Raw genomic sequence first — 21395 nt, forward strand, 5'->3', positions numbered from 1 at the left:
TGGTGTTCCTCAGGGTTCAATTCTTGGGCCTTTGCTTTTTTTAGTCTACGTTAACGATCTCTATCGGGCATCAAAAAGAATTTCAACTATAATGTTTGCTAATGATAGCAACTTTTTTATCTCCGGAAAAATTGTAAACGAACTGTGCGTAGAAATGAATCAAGAATTAGAAAAAATTTCTGGATGGTTTAGAGCAAATAAACTTTCTATTAACTTAAGTAAAACGAAGTTTTCTTTATTTCATCCTTCTTATAAAAAAAAGAAGTTGAATCTTCTCGTCCAAAATTGTTTATTGAAAATAGAGAAATAAGTAGGGAAAATGTTACTAAATTTTTAGGTGTTTTTATTGACGAAAATCTAAATTGGAATAAACATATCGCCTATTTAAGTAGCCAAATATCTAAAAGTATTGGAATAATATACCGATCACGCCATTTATTGAAAAAGCCGCTACTCAAACAAATCTACTATAGCTTTGTTCAAAGTTATTTAAATTATGGTAATACAGCATGGGGTAGTACCTATAAAAGCAAACTAGAACCTCTCTATCGTAAACAGAAGCATGCTATGCGAGTAAATAATTTTAAAAATAAAAACGAACACACAAAGCCTCTTTTTAAACAGATGTCTTTACTAACATTGTTTGAACTAAATATATATAATGTTCTAAGTCTTATGTATACTAGTAAAATGCAAAAAACTCCTTCAATTTTCTACAGTCTTTATAAACAAAAGCTCGAGTATAAATACCTGTTGCGCACAAATAGTACCCTTTTTGAGCCTTCATGCAAAACTAAGCTTGTGCAATTTAAAATTACTTATCGTGCCCCTCCATATCTGGAATAAGTTTTTATTACTTAATCAAAATATAATTAACCTTGAAAACTAAAATGGCTTTAAAAAAACTATTAAAAAGAGTTTTTTAAAGTATAAAAATTTACTTACTGATTTTTTCTAAATTTGTTCACTGCTAACTTCTTATATAAATTCTTATTTTTTAATAAACTTTAATATATATTTCAAACATTGCATTAGCAATAAACGTGGTAATATTAAGATAAAGTAACGATACATGTTTGTATAATGGTTATCTTACACTTTAATACAATTAAAATGTAACAATTTAACGCAAAAATTTTGTAAATATTTTAATTTTTCTATACGTATATATATATATATATATGTATGACATTGTAAAGCGGTTCTTGATGATAAGACTTTTTGGTCTTCTGCAAGTTTCCCGCGTTCCTCTTACAGTTTGTATTACAGAAGTTTGTTTATTATTTATGTTTGTGATTTTTTATATATATATATTTATATGTATATTCAATCTTAACGAATCTTTATTATGTAATCACGAAAATGTATACTATGGAACAAAAAATACATAAAAAAAAAAAAAAAAAGAATCAAAAGAAGAAACTTGACTTGGAAAGAATTATACAAAAATCTCACTATTGTCTCATGAGCAAATTTTATATCAAACAAACAATATTTATGTAATTTGTTATTGAAAGCAAAAAAAAAAGAATTATTGGAAAAAATTCAGGATACATGACTAAACAAATTAATAAAGCAACAAAAAAAACATTCCTTATCAAAATTTTTAAACAAATCATCTGATTTTCTAGGTATTTCTATTCGACATTGTGTTAGAAAAATAAACTTTCTTTAAGTATCTTTAGAACCAGCACAAGTACTATAAATTGATCAAATAAATAGAAAATGAACTACATTCTATGTTAAATAAAAAATGCTTAAGGAAATCATTTTGCCTATTAATGATATATTTATCTATTTTTAAACAATGAACAGTTTACTTTTTTATTATTTATGCAGTGATGCATCTGAATATATATATATAAATGCACTTTAGTTTTTTCTTGTGCTAAATACACTTGACCATGTATGTATACATTAGATTTTTATGATATTTTTTAATTTACGAGTGGTTCTCGATGAAGACTTGATGGTCTTGTGCAAGTGTCCGATTTCTTTTTATTTATTAAATCAAATACTTTCATGTTTTTTGTTTATTTATATTTTATAGTTGTAAAAAGATTTTTTAATCTTAACTATTTTAGTAATATGTATAACAACTATAAAATTTAGGTACGTGCGTATCTTCGATTTACGGCACCGATTTTAAAGATTTAATCTGTGACCATTTTTTCACCGCGTGCTCGAAGTAGGTGTAGTAAGGACGAATTTTTGTCCTTTTTTTTTAGAATTTTATATTGACTTAGATAATATTTTAAAAGTAGAGTGTTGTAAGTTTATTGCAGTTTTTTTTTGCAATTACTAACGTTTTTAGTGATTTCATTGCTGTTGAAAACTTCGTTCCTGTTCTGGAAGTGAATTGACATTGAATGCATGATGGGTTTTTTTCTAACTTTCTAGTCAATTTTATATATCTATTTTCTATGTACTTGCCAAATTTCATTAAAAAATAATGACACGCTCGTACTCTATTTTTGCACGCAGTAAAGGTACCAAATATTCTTCTGTTGTAGAGGTTGTGGAGGAGGGGGTGAGGGCGATTCACGATTATGAGCGTTTTTTTTTTTTTTTAGGTGCCTCAAGAAGTCCTAACGGTCTTATCACAGAGCACTGCAAAAGTGCTTTTAACCAGGAAGTTCACGCCTTCTTCCTTACCGTGTAAATTAGTTAATAAACTTTTTAATATATCCAGAGCTCGTTTCGAACCTGGATCTCCTCCTTTGAAAGCAAGCGCTCTAACCACTGCGCCACGGCCGCACCGTTTGTATATTTGAACTATTTTATTCATTAAAAAGTTGTTTTATTTAGAAAAATGAAACTTTATTAAAAATATTGGTGATTTTTTTAAAGTATTTAAAACATGATTTACACATACACACACACTATGCTATTTATTTGTTTATATATATTTTATTTAAGATTCAATTGATTTTTTTTTCTTTTGTATGTTGTATAGCTTTTTTAATTTAAAAAAGTGTAAAAATGATTAAAGCTGTTTTAATAAAATAATAATTATGATTATTAAATTTTTTTTAGAGCATTATGAGACCTAAAAAGAATCATCTATTTTATGGTGAAGCCAAAAAGTATTTACCTTGTAACTTTACTGCCAACTCATTTAAATATTGAATGTAGAAATGGACATATATTAAATATATTTTCATATCCAACAATGAATCATTTAAAACAACTGTTTAAATTAGTTAATAAACTTTTTAATTTCAAAATATGTAAAAGTCAGATTGTGCAACTAGTAAATAGATCCAAATTCTATGCTCGTAATTATTCAAGGGATTCTGAACCATTTATTAATATCTGCAACATGCTCTTTGCATACCAAAAATCAATATCTGCTGTGCCACAGCCATTGCATTAAGGTAACATTGTTTCGTGTTCTTCTATTTTACCTTTTCAACACTTCAGTGCTTTATCTGTATCAAATAGTAATCATGTATCTCCTTTATATGGTTCCACTTTAATAACCTCATCTCATGAACCACTACTACCCAGGTTGAGAGCTGATCAGTTGAGTCCTAGAAAAAAAGTTTTGCGAGAGAGGTTAACCGTTACATTTAAAGAAACTTCAAATTCACATTTTTCTTTTAAAACAATAGTTGACATTTTGATGCAACAACACAGGAGGGTGTTCATGTAAATGTTGTGCATTTGACAACAGAATCAGTATGCATGGTTGTAGCTATCAATCAACTTCCTGGAGGTACAGTTTACGACTATCAGAGTCACATTACAAATTCTGTTGATAATCTTGCCAAGTTATATAGTGACTTCTACCAGCTATAATTCACTGATGTGCGAAGTACTATTATTGGAAACATAACTAACACGATGAGTGACAGAGTAGCAACAAACCATGCGACATTTACTAAGTTAAACTGTGTTTGGCAGAAATCGTTACACGAACTAAACTGTCACCTTCACCCCTTGGACCCAATAACCAGTTTGTGCAAGTCTTCACTCAAAGCATTAGAGACCTCCAAAGGAAAACTTTTTGAAAGAGACTGCATTGCAGCAAATATTGTTTTACAGCTGAACAAACTTTGCTATAAGGATGGAAAAGGTAGATCTATAATCTTAATCCCACTTTTTTTACTATAACACAACATAATTTTGTGAATAATGATTCATAAATCTATAAAAAAAAATTTATTAGCATATAAATGTTTCTTATTTCACATGCTCCTTATGCTCTTTAAAACACTTACTTTATGTTATTTAAAGGTGACCCAAAAGGTTTTGCAGCCTTTTTGGACCAACACAAGCTGCCCAGAGGACTGCTACCACGCTACAGAGGGAACAGACAACACATTCTTTTTCACACATGTGGTATTTTGATTTATCGCTATGAAATAATGAAAACATTTCTGTTTTCTGCCTTAGCGTTATGCGGAGGTCTGAGATATAGTTTTTACCAAGATTTTACATCTGAAACAGGTGAATCTTTTATATGATTTTTTCCATTCTTGGACACATTCAGATATTGAATTTATAGGAAAGGGTGCAATATTAAAGGCTATGGGATGAACCTTTAAAACCAATAGTAATGATACTAAGAGCAATAGTTAGGGGATTATAGATTATTAGAGACTAATATTACGGTTTATTTATAAATTTTTTGTTTCAGGTATCCATGAGTTATGTGCCCTAGCATGTTGTTAGTGCCATTGACAGGCAGTACAAGCGGCAGTTCAACATGAGTTCTAATGATCAAATTATGAACCAGACTAAATCAGCAAGGCTTCACAACATTGACTCAGAAGAACTTATGGGTATGTTTAGTGCTGCAAAGCAAAAAGCTCCAAATGCCACGCTTTGCTTTCTTTCTTTAAAACTTCGTGCTTGTAAAAATAAAACAACTGCTCTACTCTCCAAAAAACCTACTGATATTCAAAACAAATTAACATTATGGGCTATTTCTAATGCCAGAAAAACTCGATTTGCAAATGCACATTGTCATAAAGAAATGATGTCAGAACTTATAAAGCGTATGGTTGACAAAATTCAAAATAAAAAATACAAAGAACAGAGAAAAATAGAAAAAATTTTAAAAATTTGTATGCCTAATCAGATAAAAGAAATATTTCTGACCTAGAAAAAAATGAGGCTTCTAATATTGAAGAAATTCTTATTGGAACTGCTATTGGAAGATGTGTTTGCCACTTGTGGTTTGATAATGCCACTAACAGCCGAGATGTATATTATGGCAGACTTCTTAGCATTAAAAAGAAGAACAGTGGTATATACATAGTTTCTTATTGGAAACCAAATGAGAATGAGGATGAGGATGCTGTTGAGTATGAAATGAGCAAATATCAGCTATCTGCAGACATTATTAGTGGTAATATGGTAATATCATAAAAAAATGATGTGCAAATCAATTTTAATAAAATATGTGTTATTGTAAATCATAATATGGTTTATATACAGGCATTAATAATTTTTATTTACAGATATTAGGTAAGTGCCTTGGTTAGCAAAATCTTTTCAATGCCTATTGTGTATATTAACCCCCTCACCCTCTTTTTTTTGTTGTTGTTGATAAGATTATGAAAAGAATTATAATTCTTTCATTGATTATCTTTATGTATCAGATCTTATTTTAGGTAGTTGGATAGTTACCGGGTAACAGATCGGGTAGTTTTCGGGTAACAGATCTAAAATAAGATCAACATGCTTCTTGGAAACCAAAGTTCATTTACTATTGGCTTTGAGCCAATCACCTGGCTTTTGATATACTATTTCAACTTAGAAAGGTGACCTTTTGCATGCATGGACACCAAGATGTTAGCGTTAACTAGTTTAAATCAATCAGTATAGAAACCAGTTTTTTTGATTATTATTTTTATACATCATATCTTTTCTTTTTCAGGCGACAAATTGAAGAATTCAATTTCTTCCATTAATATTTTTGTTTTAATGACATAATGTGTTGTACACATTATGTCATTAAAACAAAAATATTAATGGATGTACATCCGAAGTTAAGTTATTTTAATTTATTTTTAACCTAAAACAAAAACCTTTTTTTCTCCTAATTTTTGATGGGTTTTTTTAGTAATTATTTTAAATATCTGATGTATTTTATTTATCATTGCTATGTTTCAACTCACAGTATGAAAACTGAAAAATAGACTATGGATCTATGGATCTTTAATTAGTCAGGAAAGAGGTTAATTTATACTTATAGATTAAATTATGTAGTAATAACATATTTGTAACATTTTAGATATTAATTTATTTTTCAGGACATATGCCTTCTCTATTAATAATGGTTGTGCTATGGTGATCTATAGATTTACTTGAAAATCTGTTGTCGTTTTTCAAATATTCTCGAAGGATTGACTTTTTCTATCTTTATATCTGTCAATGCTAGATTTTCTTCAAAACTTGGCTGTTTTCATAGCCACAATTCTGTTAAAAACATTAATAAGCGTATGGAAAAAAAATAATTTAGTTTAAATTTTAAATTATGAAGTATATTTTAAAACAAATAAATTTTTTATTAATTGGGGTGGGCGTATTATTCGATGTTAATCGAGGCGATACACAAAGGATACTTTTTCTAAATACAAGTCTTCATCTCTCTAAATACTAATTAAAATGAAATGTTATCGCTAATTGTCAAAGTAATTAAACAATTTTTATTATAGTTTTTTTTAGTATCTATCATAAATTAAGTGGTAAATTATGTGGCTTGAGTACTAACAATGGTACGGTTGGGAAAACAGGCCTTGTTTTTTCCCAAAACTATTGCTCTTACACAAATCACATCCTTTTCCGAATTTTTCTTCAATTCATATTACTTGCTTGCAAAAAATAGATATAATTGAAGAGGTTATTATTTTCTCTCAGTTCACTGTTTATCTTCTAGTAGGCTATGTACATATATAATAACGCAACAAATGAACTACGCGCTTTAATATATAAGCCTATATATGAAAAGTAAAGTGTTATATAATAAGTATTATCTTTAACAAAAAAGTTATAAAATAAATTAATTTATAAATAAAATTTTTAATCATATAAAAATTGATTTATCTTATTATTATTTATAATTTTTTTAATTCGTTAATAGAAATAATTTTTTTAATTATGCAATTTTAATTTTTGTTTTTGTTATAAGTTGAATAAAAATATAAGCGATGCAAAGTTATGCGCTAAAAACTAAACAATAAAGTCCGAACGCTAATTTTTTAAGTTGGTTGCAGTTTTCTTAAGCATTCCTTATAATGAATTTTTGGCACTTAAATGGGCATAACTTTTAGTAGAATCACTTGCTTTTTATAAAATTTTCATCATTGTAATACTGATTTAAAGCTCTTTACCATGATGTATAATAATTGAATATTTGAATACTTTAAAAATTTTATACACGTACCTTTAAAATTTATATTTTGTATAAATTTTAAGTTTTAAGTTCTTCGTCAGCTGTTCTCTGTGACGAGACCTAATGGTCTTCTTTAAGTATCCGCGTTCTTTGTTTATTTATTTTTAAAATATCTTCACTTGTATTTTTTCTCTTGTATATTTGGATTTGTATCTTAAAAATTGTAACAAAGAACAATTAAAAAAAGTATGATAATGAACCGAATGAAATAAGATCATTTTTTTTATTAAATGATTTTGAAAAAGGTAATCTTATTCTTTGTATCAAGGATCATAAGGTAATTAAATTAAATATAATTTTGAGTTATATTATAGTTTAAACAAAATTATTTCCTTTATAAGTAAAATCAATAAAAATATGTTCTAACAATCTGTTTTTACTGCATTAGAGTACAGTAATTTTTATCTTTTCAATCGTTTCAATTGTATTTTTTGTGTTTATATGCATTTATTTTGTTTAACTAGAGGATATTTTTATATTATTTATCAATATTTTTTATTTTTATGAGTTATGCTTAACTATACAATCTTAAAAATACTAAAAAGCTTATAAATGAATAACAAAAAAGAAAAGAATCCAAAAATGGAGAGCTATCCTTAGGCTAAAATACTATTACTTTTTCATTAACTGCCTATCAAATAATTCAAAGAACCCAGAAATGTGTCAATCTTACGCAATAAATCCAATGCAAAGTCCTATGACTTACCTTCTCATTGGTGCACTTTGTTAAGTAAGCTAGACTAGTGTTAACGTCTAACTTATGATCAAAATAGCCTAGGCAAACTTTGCTTAAACATTTTGAAGACAAAAAAATGTAGGTTATGCATTAAGTGCTGTGCATCAGTTAAAATTACCTTAGTATAAAATCTATCTTTTATAAATATATATTTACTTGTTATGTTTTTTATTTTCCCTTTAGCCTTTATGTCTCTCAATATGTTTGGATTTGTAAATATTTACTTAGTTGAGATATATTAATAAAACTTTTTTTTTTGCTTGAATTAACTTTTGTTGGTTCAACTTATAAAACTTTAAAGTTGTAAACTAGTTTAAAGTGTCTTGAATAAAAAACTTTACAAACATTTTATATTTTTAGTTGTTAAAATAAGAATATTGCTATCTTGCTCTCTTGTATTAAAATATCCAAAATATGCTCGATAGTTGTTGACTTGGGTTGTGTCCAAAGCTAAAACTTTATATGATGTACAGTTTATGGTGTATAATGTACACACATTATTGCATTTAGCTGATGATACTGATAATTTTGGTTGTCTTGATGACTGTAGTGCATTTTATTTTGAGAATTACATGCAACAATTAAAAAATGTCAGAACAAGTAATCAGCCGTTGGTACAAGTTGTGAAGCATTTGGATGAAAGTTCAAGAGGAAGTTGTATTCAGACACATAAAGTCAAGTCTTGTTATGGATTGGATGACAATTATCCAAATAATGCATTTATCTCGGATGATAAACCTGCTTTGAATTAGTAAATCTTGATTATTGCCATGGTATAAGTAAACAAAGAATGACTTTAGCTAAAGTTTGGACTTGTTGAACCAAAGTTGAACCAAACCAATTTTTGAGTATCCTTGCGATTCTAGAATAGTTGGTTGCTTTAAAGTTTACGATAGATGTATTAGTATGAAGGTTATTAACATAAATACTATTTCTACGAAAGCAATTTGTGTTCAACATAATGATATATATTTTATGTTCATAAGTATATTGCACCAGTTCTGACCGTGCAACAGTTGTGAATGTAACCAATTTATATTAGAGTTGTGTAAATGTAAATAAAGAAAGTTTGTTTCTATAAAATAATTTATTTAAATTTATTTAGTTTTGTGCTTATTATTTATTATATAGCCATATGTTATTGCAGTTGAAATAGCTATGGCTTCTGTTACTTTCAAATTTGCTGTTGTAAACTTTATCAAAGAAAATTCCACTGTGTTGTTTGTTCAAAATGGCTGGAGCAGAGAGGAAATGAATTTTTTAAACTAATATTTCTGTTTTTTAAATAGACAGCTTTAAGTGATACTATGGTATATTTAGCTATTTTGTATATTTACTTGTTGCTCTTTTAGCAACTTATGTGTTATTGGCCAAGAAACAATGAGACAAAGCGTGCTTTGGAGGGGGAACATCCTGACAAAGATAAATGGTATCGTCACGAGGTACAGCTACTTCAGTATGAAGAATGCCAAATTTTTAACATTTTTTTGTTATCATAAAGTTTCTATCATAATGTTCATAATATTTTTTTTATGTTCTCTTCTTTGATGATTTTAAAAAGGCAAAGTATGCTGAAAAATATCTTCTAACATCTAATGCATCTGATATTGGTAACTAATAATTAACAGCAACTAAATGACAGTAGTTTGATACTTGGTTTGATTTTGTACTTTTCAAATAGTTAGTGTTGAGTTTCAGTATATCTCAATATACAATAAAAAAATGTGTGGCATAATTCAATGTAGCTTGTTTTTTTTATACAAACCGAGACGTCTGAAAAATATATATTACAACTTTTGTATAAGCAACAACGTTGTAAAAAATAGCAATTGTTATGAATATAATCAGCAAACTGACACTGTTGGAGTTCAGGAACATAGCATTTCTTAACAGGTTTTTGTAAATAAAATATATAGTTATTTATTATAGTTTAAAATAATAACCAACCCTCGGCAAAAAAATGCCGACCTTAAACACTTTCAGGGTTTCAGGTCGGCATTGCAGAATGCCTACCCTAATTCTGAGGGTTGAGCAACTAGATATTTGTTTTTGTGGTTTGATTTTAGTCAAATGATAAAAAATTTTAACTACTAAAACCTAATAAACTAAAGGTATTTTATACCCTTAATATTAAAATATCATCAGAAATATTTTTTTTAATGTTATATTTTGTTAATGTTATATTTTAATGTTATGTTTTTTAATGTTATGTTAAACATAATTTGTTTGACATTAATTGTTTAAGAACATGACTTGTTATATCACTTTACCCTATAATGTGGTACCACCTCATTATAGGGTAAAGTGTTTAAACCAATACATTTTTAGCATCTTTCGTATAGAATAATAAGTGCTTTTTTTTTGTTATTTTTATATTATTTTGGAGTATGTTGTAGTGATCGATAATAGTTTTTCTTTACTTACAAGGTTGGGACATCATCATCGTATAAAAAGATTATAATTAAAAGTTTAGTTATTTGTTACAGTAGCTTAAAATTAATTTAGTTAATTTAATGTCATTGTGTGTATTTTTTAAATAATAATAGCAAAAATTATGTCCGAAGAAAAAAAAATTGTTGATAATCAATGTCTTGTCGCGCAGATGGCTAATGATGGCATAGTCTCATTAAAAATATACTTTAAATGAAAATAAGAAGAAAATGTTTTCTCTTATCTTCTTATAAAAATGGTTAGCTGGGGAGGTGGGGGCTGGTTTGTCTTATAAAAAAAATACAAGAAAATAAGAATAAAAATTCTCTGTTCTAAAAAGTGTGTGAGGTGTAGGAAGGTGTTAGCAGGTGTTAGGAGGTGTTAAGGGTGTTAGCAGGTGTGTCAAGTGTGTTAGCAGGTGTAAGCAGATGTAAGCAGGTGTTAAGGGTGTTAGCAGCAGGTGTAAGCAGGTTTAGGCAGGTGTAAGAAAGTGTAAAGCAGGTGTAAAGCAGGTGTAAAGCAGGTGTAAAGCAGGTTGAAAGCAGGTGCAAAGCAGGTGTGAGCAGGTATAAAGAAGGTGTAGAGCAGGTGTGAGCAGGTGTTAGCAGGTGTAAAGCAGGTGTAAGCAGGTGTAAGCAGGTGTAAGCAGGTGTAAGCAGGTGTAAGCAGGTGTTAGAAGGTGTAAGCGGGTGTTTGAAGGGCGTTGAGAGGTCTTAGCAGGTGGCGAGGCGCGTATATAAAAAACTAATACATGCGGTGTATAACAAAAACGGCTTATAAAATATGTGAAATAAAAAGGTAAAAAAAAATGAATACAAAAAAAAGATTCATGGTATAATGCTTAATAAGGGCTAGAAGTAAAGCTAGTGTGCGACATTCTAAAGAGTATGCAAAAGCGCGAGAGGAAAAAAGAAAAAAAGAGGTTCGAAGCAAAGATTCCGTTCGACATTCTGCAGAAAATACAAGAGCGCGAGATGAAAAGAGAAAATACGTTGCTCTTCAAAATGACGCCTAGGACGTGGACTTTACTGTGGAAAGAGTTCACCTTGAAAGAAGTTCCTCTTCAAGATACCGCAGGACGTGGACTTTACTGTGGGTTAATTTGGTTAACAAATTAATTGTGTTAAGAGTGGGTGTCACGTAATACTATGTTATCGTGTAAAATAATAATCGTGGCTTTACGAGAGGTGTCTACGCAAGAATAATAATGAGTTTAATAATTATTATATATAATATATAAAAATGACGATATAAACGATATGATAATATAAACAAGTATAGTTTTAATATAACATATATAAATATTAACATTTAACATGATCACGAGTCGATCCTCCATATCTTGATTGATGTAACAATATGTTAATATCATTGTTATTTAAACACTCCTCTGCAATTTTATAGTGTCTAATATTTTTAATTAACTTTTCTTTTCTGTCTTGTAGCGAGCGTAGTTCTTTCTTTAGCAATCGTAAATCGCAAAACAACTTATTCCGTTCGTCATTTAATAATTCCGTCTCTTTTCGTTCATCATTCACCGTTTGTTCTTCTATTTTTGTTGAGAATGTTATTAATGTAATGGAGTGTAATAATTTTGATCTTTGTTTTTTTAACGATTCCACTTGATTGTTAATTAGTTCCATATTACGTATATAAGCTTAAATGTAATATATAATAACTAAATTGTTATACTAAATTATTAAAAAAAGTTAAAACAAAATAACTAATAAATCAATGTTTAAAAAAAAGAATAATCATTTTCATAATGTTATGAATATTTTAAAAAAAAAACAATTTGCATATCTAATTTAATACGCTTGTTATTTTCTTCAGTCAAACGTTTAGTTAAGTTTGAATAAAAAGACTCAACACACGGGTGAATTTTGATATTGTTTAAAAAAGTTTGAAAAAATGATTGTTGTGCAATAATGTAAACACTTTTGCGTGTTTGTGCTCTCGACAGAGCTACATAAAACAAATGCCACGTAAACTGCGGTCTATTTAAATGAATAACAACTTTTGAAAGAGTGAGACCTTGCACTTTGTGAATAGTGAGTGCGTAGGCAACCACACGCGGCATTCCTTTGCATTCGGCCATAACGTTTCTTTTAGAGTCATATAACATTTCCGTTTGGAGCGTGATTACAATGGGTTGTTCGTTTACTGTCATGACAACTAGCTCTTGGTTCACTGACTTTACAACGCCTTGCGTGCCATTAACAATGCCTAGCTCGGGTATATTTCGAACACAAATAACGGGTACTCCTTTTTTTAACGTAACACTTTGCGGCGTTTTAAATGCCCATTTTTCATCGAGTTTGAAATTCCGAAATGTTTTTATTTCGCTTTTAAACACAAAATCAGGATAATTTGTTTTTTATAAATTTTCCTCGTTGTGCGCAATCCAATCTTTGTTATACATGAACAACCTGGTGAAACTAGGATCCAAATGCTTATCGGCTGGCTCCAATCTTTTTCTTAAAAAAGCAAACGTAGACTTGCAAAAGACACCCTCGCGTACCTTGTTCAAATGTGTTTGAAAGGTAAGGTCCTTGTTTTGCCTAAAGTTTTTTACGAGTTCGACATTAACAAATTGGCACTACTTCCAGAATGGATCCTCAAACAACAGTGTTTCCTCGCCCACAGGCGTCAGCTGGTAAAAATCTCCAGCAACGAGCAACACGCATCCACCGAATAGCCGATGTGAATTTTTTATGGTTTTTAAAATTATATTTAATGTTTTTATTATGTGTATAGGCAACATTGATATTTCGTCTATAATTAACATTTGAACGGTCTTGAGGCGTTCTTTTACAACGCCTGTCATATTTTTTAAAATAACGGCAACGGACTCAAGTTCATAGCCGAGCCCAGCAAAAGAGTAAACAGTGCTTGCGTCAGGATACATTTGTGCGGCGATAGCTGTGCTTGCCGTTACACATATGTTTTTTTTCACTTTAAAAACCGCTCGTAGATGACATTGATCGTAAACGACTTTCAATTGCCAGCCTTTCCTGTGAGAAAAACATTCTCGTTGTTAAGCAAAGCGATGTAATCTTTTTCTTGATCTTCGTTCATTGCTACCCCCTTCGTTTTTTATAAAACTTAAAAAATAGTGTTGTCTTTTATACAGGGACGAAAAAAATACTTATGTCAGGTGAGCAAATAAAAAAATGTTTAAAACATAGGCCGCAAAAAAATTTCGCTGTGATGTTTACTTTTGCACCGTAACTAAAATGTTTATATAAGCAAAAGAAGCTGTTAAAAGAAAAAAAGATTTGGCAAACCATTTTGGTTAAAAAAGTGAATGTCGTAAAGATGAAAGTAGAAAAACGGATGACAGTCAACTGACATGACTTAAGTTTTGTAAAATGAAAGTTTCAAGGCATATTTTAAGTTCAAAAGGAACTGAGAGAAAATATTATTTTAAGAAACCAACGGCAAGATTAATAAGAGTTATGGAAATGAAAGTCAAGTGGCGAGACTATAGTTTTGAAATAAAGTCAACTGACACAGGGTAATGTTACAAAATGAATTAAGTTTTTTGAAAAACAACTGAGAGATAATATTTTTTTAAAAAAGCACGGTGAGATAAAAAAAAATGATGTTGACGAATATTGGCGTTATTGATTTTAAAAAAAAACATATAAAAAGGGGCACTTTTGACAGAAAAAAAATCAAAAAAACAAGTTGAAGCTAACAAAGTAACAAGCTCGCAAGAAAAAAATGCAAGGCATTGAATTTACAGGGCAGACTGCAAAATATATTGGAAGCGATTGTTTTGCACCAGGAATATATCAATTCTCAGATGTTGATTTTCAGAAAAAGTCATCGTATTTTTTGGCGACAGTGCGAATGATTGCCCAATACAACCAAATAAAAAAAATTTGGAATTTTTGTGATGAAAGCGACTTCAATCGACGCATACTGGTAAACCCTTCTCAAGTGACTTTATTGAATAATTCGCTTGTCGGACAGTTTTCATCCGTGCGCATTTTCCTAACGTGACTAGAGTAAACAAGAAGGGGGAAACAGTGTTTGTTGTGCGAGATAAGTTTTTCAGGTTGGATACAAAGAAAAAAGTAAATGCAAAAAACTTGTCTCATTTTCTGACAGTGTTGCGTAAGTATCAGAATGAAGTATACAAGGAATATCTTGTTTTAAAAGGCACAGATTTAAAAACAACAGATGAGTATTTGAAAATGGAAGTTGGCACAGTTAGTCAATTTCATTTGTTTCACTTTGAATATGAAACGGCTAACTCTACTGAATTTGAAAATGTTCTCATTGATGAAAAGCCTAAAAATGCAAACGCAGTGATGCAACAGATAGCTGTTTCGATCGATAAAATTGAGAAACCGCCTACAAAGAAAAGAAGATCAAAAATAGTTTCAGATGATGAAGACAATTAATTCAAAATGTATTTCATTTTTTTTTGGGAAAAAAGATTTTTTTAAAATTTATTTCCTTTCTTATAATTAAATGCAAAGAAATGCAAAAAATATTTTTTTAAAAAATGTTACTTTTAAAAAACCTTTTAAAAACTACGTATTTTTTATTTGTTTGCTTTTTAATAATAAAAAATATTTTTGAAAAAAACCCATGAAAAACAGCATGTTTTATTTGTTTATCTTTGTCATGGTAATTACTATTTCGTTGTTTATCTTTATTTTTTTAAAATGTAAATCTTTGTTATTGCAAAGTTTTTACTGTTTTTTACAGAAAAAAACTAAAAAAATTTTTGAAAAAAAATGTATTATGCGATAGGAAGGTTTGTAATGGTTTGTCCGAGTGAGTTGTGTGCTGAATTCGGAAACTATTCTTGCGATCCTTGCTGTTTTTTGGAATATTTTATTTTAATTAACGAGACACAATGGATTTATGACATGCAGAATATTTTCGACAAAGAAAACATGACAAGCTGGAATATAGTGATCATTTGTACACTCAATATTCGTCAACGTTGCAAACGTTAAAAAAGATAACAGATTGTGATTTTCATGCTGAAGTTTACGAAGTTATTTTTTATGTTTATTTTTTAAAAAATATGAAAATAAGAAAAAGCGAAATGATCAATTCGGTTACTTTGGAGACAAAGTTAAAGGTATTTTTAGAGCGTATTCAATATGTTTATGAGTGGAGGAAAAAAAGCGTGAATATTACATTTCGTCTTCAACGAAACAATCAAATTGATGACAACTACTATTACGAGATGTCACTCTACCAATACATTTCAAGTATATTAGCTAATGATCGTGATCGAGTTCAAAGATTAAAGGCATGTGAAAAAATAGATTGTCTAATCGATTTAATATTGGACCCTGGTTCTAGTTACCGACGTATGGACGGTTGCGCGTATGGTGTTAATGTTTTTGCAAGTTGCTACGGTAATCCGCCGTTAGTTATAAGTTTGTTGAGAGGCGGCTATTTTGCATTTATATGGCAGTGTGTTTTAAAATACACTTTATCTTTTTGTTGTGAAACCAACGGTAGGTCAGATATTATTAGAAAGGATTTGTTTATGCAGAGTGAGGATTTTTTAAAAATTCGAGACGAAATGAAAAGTGGGGACGGCAACAAATGGTCTACATTTATAGATTACTTGAAAAAAATTCGAAGGATTTTTTATCAACTTTTAATGGAAAATTTATCAACTTTTAACGAAGCTTGTTCTTGTGCTTTTGAAATTGTGGATAAAAAAATATATGTTGATAATTACGGAATCACCGACATGTGAATTTAGAGAAAAACTTTTTTTTTTTATGTATGAAAATGTTTTTTTAAAAAATTCTTTAAATATTTGAAAAAAAAGTCTACTTTATTAGAAAATATAAAAAAATTTAAAAAAATATGTATTTTTTTTGCTTTATAAATTAAGTTATTTCTATAAATTGAATTTTTTATTAATTTTTTTTTTTGTAGGTTAATCATAAAAATATGAAGCACAAAGCTGCTTACAAAATGTTTAAAAATATAAACAAATGGAAAAAAGCTTATGGCAAAAATGTAATTGATTTGTTGGAGAACGATGTCGTCGAGAAACCGGATCATCAACTTTGTGAAAATTGCATTGATCACCGTGTTATTCAGTTTAATTTAACAAGAAGCAGAAGAAACGCTAAATTGGTACGAAAAATGTTAAAATTTGTATATGAAATTTACTTGTCTGAACAAGAGAGGTATTTTGCCTTTTCAAAATATATGTTGGATAAACGCCGATATTATAATGTCGAAAGACATTGCTATTTCGAAACGCGACTTTCTATAAACGAAGAATTGGAATCTTATATTGATGGTCAGTTGCATTCCAAACATATTTCTGAAGCAGTTCAACAGAATAAATTAGGCATACACGATTTGACGCATAAAATTGTATCACCAAAATTGGATCGGCGAGGTGTTTCTCAAAAGGCAATGGTTTTTGGTTTTAATACAATTAGACAAGCGCACGACGTAAGCATTACAAAAACAGCTGTAAAAGAACTACAAAAATACTAATAATGTATTTATTTTTTAAGAAAAAATAAAAAAACAAAAAAATTTTTTTCATTTTTTTGTTTTTTCTAAATAATATATTTATTATTCTTAACAATTTATTTATTATTTGTTTTTTTAATGTTTTTTTAATTTGCTTGTCAGTGATATTATAAATACAAGTTATTGGTTTGTTTATTGTGGATTATTTTTTTTGTTTATTGAAAAAATCTTATTTTTAAAAAAAAAAAAAGAAATGTCTGAAAGAAATGCAAGAATGATTTTTTATGCTACAGATGTGCTAGGAAAGACAAGCAAGTAAACTCAACTGTTTACTCGCTTTCGTTACGAATTTTAAAATAATCCAAGCACTGATTTGCAAAACTATGCAATTACGGATATTGATTTGGAATTGAAAAAAAGAAAAAACAGATGAAAAATTAATGAATAATACAAAAACGGTTAAGAATATTTTTTTTTATTTAGCTTTAAACAATGTTTCAGATAAAAAGTCAATCGATTAGTGTGTTTAAGCAATTACTTTTAAAACGCTGTTTGAATGTGTGTCGAGAATGAAATTATGCCTCTGACGTGCAAGATTTTATAAAAGACCTTGTATTAAATTGTCGACATGATATGGACTTGGGATGATAGGTCGATGCAATATATTGACGACGACTGGATTTACGTGAAACAATTGATTACGTGTGAACGAAACAAAGATTTAGAAGAGTACATGGAAGACTACGTTCAATACATATCATTGGCTTTGTTAAGACAATGTCGCGTTTTGAAGTATTTTTTGTACGGTAAAATGAGTTACGAAAACGTCGAACAGTTAGATAGCAGTTTGGAAAAAGTGAGAGCGCCAAGTCCGTATTTTTCTTTAACCGATTTATTTGCCCCAACTTGGGAATCCTTAAACCATTCGAACTTTACAAAAAGCTTCAACAGAGTTTTCACATCGAAAAGCATTTTATGTTGGACCAGTAGCTCATTACAAATATGAGAAGTTATGGTTGATATTTCGTTACATTTATCTGCAGCAAGTTTATTTTTAAAAAATGGCTCATTATGAGTTAACAACGACTAGTTTTTATTTCTCGCGTTCTGATTTGGAAGAAGACCGATTTCATCGCGATATGGTGGAATTATTTAATAGTTATTTAGTGCGTGCTAATTGTTACCTCGACGATTGTCAAATAGAAGATACAAAACATCATAACGAACATTGCAAATTACGAAGCTGTAAAAAAAATATATCTGTGACTGAAATTTTAAACACGCCTGACATTCGTTTTATGTGTTTGCAATTTAATTAAAAAAAATATTTTTCATTAATTTGTTTTTGTGTGTGTTTTCTTTATAAAAAAAAGACTGTTTTTAAAAAACCAGTAGTTCTTTTTTAAAAAATAAAAAATAATTTTTTTTGCTGTTTTTAGTTTATAAAAACCAAAAATCTATTAAAAAAATTGTGCCATTTTTTAGCGTCATATCAATTTTAGTTTAAATTCTATTGTTTGTATAATTTAGGTTATTTTTTTTTTTTAAAAAACAAAAAAACCATTTAAAGTTGTGCCATTTTTTAATGCAATATCAAATTTTATTTTTTTAAAATTTATTGATTGAATAATTTAAGGTTACTTTTTAAAAAAACAAAAAAAAAACAACATGGAAACGCTTGAAGATGAAAAATTTGAAAAGTCAGCAAACATTGTAACAGTCAACCTGAATGAGACGGAATTGCAATCTTTTTTAAAAATCATTGCGAGTAAAGATGAAAATCAATAAAAATCGATAACGCTGCTCCTACAAGAATTAACGACGCTGAGCTTAAATGAAGGAGATATCGGAAAATTTTCAAGTGTTTTAATTAGAAATCTGCAAAAACAAGAGAAAATAATTGAGGACTTGAAGGGCGTTATAAAAGTTATGATGACTAATATGCAAAATACCTTTGACAAATGGGCGAATAATAAGGACTCCGCCATTTTAACATGTGAAAAAATGGGAATATTTTATAAAGAGGAACCCAATATTGATTTGTCAGAAAACGAAATGGCGGTTTTGAAAAAAATAGTCGAAAATAATAACGTTCCAACGTCGGAGCTCAAAGATTCACTTATTCTTTTAAGTTACAACCAAAGCGATATAGGAACAATTGCATCTGCAGTCATGAGTTTGATCCAAAATAGAGATATGAAGATTCACGTTTTAGAGAAGGACATAGAAAGTTTTTCTAAAGAAAAAGAGCAGTATGACGAAGTAATAGAAAAGTTACAGGAAGAAAACAAAAAATTAAAAGAAGATAATGAAAAGTATTATATTCAATTTTATTTAAAAAAACATTTAGAATAAAAAAAATTGTATTAATACTTTTTTAAAAAAAAAAAAGGAATATCTTCATATTCGCTTTTTTTTTTGTTTTTGTTGTTTAGTTTTTACAGCATTTATTTTTTTATTCAAAATACTTTTTCATTCTTTTTTTTATAACGTTTAACAATTTCGTTTTCTTTCGTTTTTTTTTAACATTTCGTTTTCTGACATATCATTTAAGACATTTTTAAAAAAAACAGGCTTTTTTATATTGTAACCTTTAAATAAATTATTTTTTCTATTTTTAGAAAAAAAAATAAAAAAACAATGTTAATGTCTTTGAGTGCTAATGCGAAAATGCCAAAACAAGCTACAATGGGTAGCGCTGGTTACGATATTTTTGCGTTAGAAGATGTGTATTTATTAAAGAATCAAACCGTTAATGTGCCTACAGGAATCCGAATGCAAACTCCCGCTGGTTATTACGGACAATTGTCATCGAGATCATCGTTAGCCTTACAAAATATAACAGTAGTGGGAGGGGTTACCGATAGCGATTATCGCGGAGAAATTATTGTCTTGTTAAAAAACAGCAACAATGTTGAATTTATTATTAGTAAAGATTTGGCTATTGCTCAACTTGTATTTTTGCAAATTTATACGCCGAAAATGTTCTTAATCGTTTTGGAAAATCAGTTACCCTACACAGAGAGAGGAAGTGGCAGATTTAGATCAACTAACGAGCAAGTAAACGATAATAAAAATTTGTAAAAAAGTTATTTTTTTTTTACAGAATAAAAAAGAATATAGTAAGATTAACTTTTTTTTTTTAATTTTTTTTATGATGATTATTAAGATTGTGATAAATTGGTTTACTTTGTGAGAAAAAAAGTTTTACGTTAATATATAACCGTTATTAAAAAAAAAGTTATTTTTTTATTGTAAGATGACAAGTTAGACATGTAATATATTTTTGTGTTTCGCACAAAAAAAAGTAGGAAATTTAAAAAAGAGATCACTGAAGAAACGTATAAGAATGATGTTTATTACAAAAAAATTTTATGGGCATCGAATCGTTACTTTGACGAAAGCCTACTTGATCAAATTGCTTCTGATCAAATGACGAGGGACGATGTGCGCGCATTTATCGAAAACAAGACAAGGAGTGTAATTATTAATGAAATGAATAAAACCAAGTGACAGACGATGAAAAGTCGGAGTTTTTTGGTTGGATTTGTGACAGTGGTAATGTTTTATCGATCAGAATCGGATGGATATCGACTTGTGAAATTGATATTCAGATTGCCAGTGCATTACGTTCGCCCTATGGAAATTTTAAAAAAAATTGAAGAATTGGTGCAGGCTAATGGGAAGGGAGTTGTCACGTTTCTCATATGGACAGTGGATTTGTTCTCTATAATTTATCTCAATTTCAAGCTCAAATTATCGGCGGAATGAGCACGGATTGTTTTGTTTTGTTGAGAAATTCTATTATCGGTGCACGCGACAGTTCTCATTATAAAAGAAAGTTGTGTATACTAAAATTTGATAGTCAGAATCGGAACTTGTGCAACAATCCGTTGTCTAAACGTAAGTTAAAAAAAGTGCAGGAGTATCTTGAACGTTTTAAAGATCGATTTAACAATCCTTTGAGTCAACGTTCGCTTGCCTTTTTTAGTCGTTTCCTCGAAAAGAAAAAACGCGCGAAAACGTTCCGTTTTCGTTCTTCTTACATTAATGCCTTTAAATTGAAAAATACTTGCTTAGACTATTCGTATATGTTGGAAAAGGGTTATTGTTTTTACATGAGTTTTTTAGTGTCGTTGTTACAAATTAAAAAGCAATGGTTCTCCTCTAACGATTGGCAGGAATGTTAAGACGAAGAACAGCTTATAGAATACGCTTCAAACGGTTGTCAAAATACAAAAGATCAAATGCTTTGGTTAAAGATTACAAGTTATAACATAAATTATGAAAAATTATCTGTTCTCTTAGACGAATTCAGTGAAAGATCAGTTTTAAACAAAGTTAATT

The sequence above is a fragment of the Hydra vulgaris genome, chromosome 14, assembly GCF_038396675.1.
Source record: "Hydra vulgaris chromosome 14, alternate assembly HydraT2T_AEP".
Taxonomy (NCBI): Eukaryota; Metazoa; Cnidaria; class Hydrozoa; order Anthoathecata; family Hydridae; genus Hydra; species Hydra vulgaris.